The sequence below is a fragment of the Prionailurus bengalensis genome, chromosome C1, assembly GCF_016509475.1.
Source record: "Prionailurus bengalensis isolate Pbe53 chromosome C1, Fcat_Pben_1.1_paternal_pri, whole genome shotgun sequence".
NCBI lineage: Eukaryota > Metazoa > Chordata > Mammalia > Carnivora > Felidae > Prionailurus > Prionailurus bengalensis.
In genome coordinates, this window is record NC_057345.1 from 209675189 (window position 1) to 209676406 (window position 1218).

Sequence of the window (1218 nt, forward strand, 5' to 3'; positions counted from 1 at the left end):
AGAAGATCAACTCGTCTTGACTGCAAAAGACAGAAGGGGTTCTGGCAGGCTAAGCAAACATCGCCCCTGTAAAAGGGATCTGCATCTGTATTTTCTGGCAAGAGAGGGCTTTGAGCGCTTACGCCCATTTCAGAGGTTAGTCAAGTCTATTTGCACTTCTAGAATCCTCTGGATTTGGCACCAGCTGCCGCTGTGGGTTTCCCCTTGTTGCTGACACCTTGCAAGGGGCATGCTTTTTCGTTCTTGCCCGACGAAAAAAGACGGTAGGAATCTGTCAACGGGAAACCCCCTTGCCTGGTCCTGAGGCTCCGTGCGGGGAGGCAAAAACCACATCTGCATCTCGAATTCCATTCAGTTATCAGGAAGGACGAGGAACATGTCCTCAGGCAACAGGTGGGGGCTCACCGGCTTGTGGTCTAGGTGCTGGCTTGGCCAGGCTGCTTTGCAGCCCTCGTGGTAACTCCTCTGCGTGGTCGCAAACACCACTAGGTTTCAGTTGCCATGCAACTGCACGGTATTTCTCCATAATACTGCCTTTCCTATGATTACAGCGTGAGCAGCTTTTATAGTCATAATAATACCTTACACTCATGCCAGGCCTTTTACATAAGAGGATCCCGATAGGGTGAATAGAGGGGCTCTTTATGTAAGTCCTTTCACCAAGCACTAAAAATACCCGCGCTTCCAATTTAGCTACGTGGCAGCCATCCTCTTCCAGTTAAAATACACAATAGCTATGTTGGCAGGAGGTGATACGGAGGATTACACATCAGATTTCAAATGCGAAAGATATTTAGGTGGCCGTAATAGAAACATCTCCGCAGAGAAGGCCTTGGGCACCTCGTCGGGGATGCTCCTCTGCCGACAGCTATGTTGGGGGTGTCTCCGATTTGGGGACCTGGAAAACGTCTGATCGCCTCGGCTTTTTGCACGGAATGAGAGAACCCATGGAAAAGTGCACGGGGTCAGACACTCCTGAGTGACTCAGCCGCTCCCAGGTCTGAAATGGCCACTTAGAACAAGCATTGAGGGTGACCTCACTGGAGTGCCGTTTGCCATTTGTTACAGAAAATTACTCCGTGTTTCTGATGTCCTACTTTTCACCGAGCGAGTAGTCACTCACCTGGCAGGATCCGGCACACTATTTTTAATCCCTTCACAAGAAACTTTCAAAAAGCCAGTTATTATCATCAAGGAAACAATATTCTCTCTGAAAAC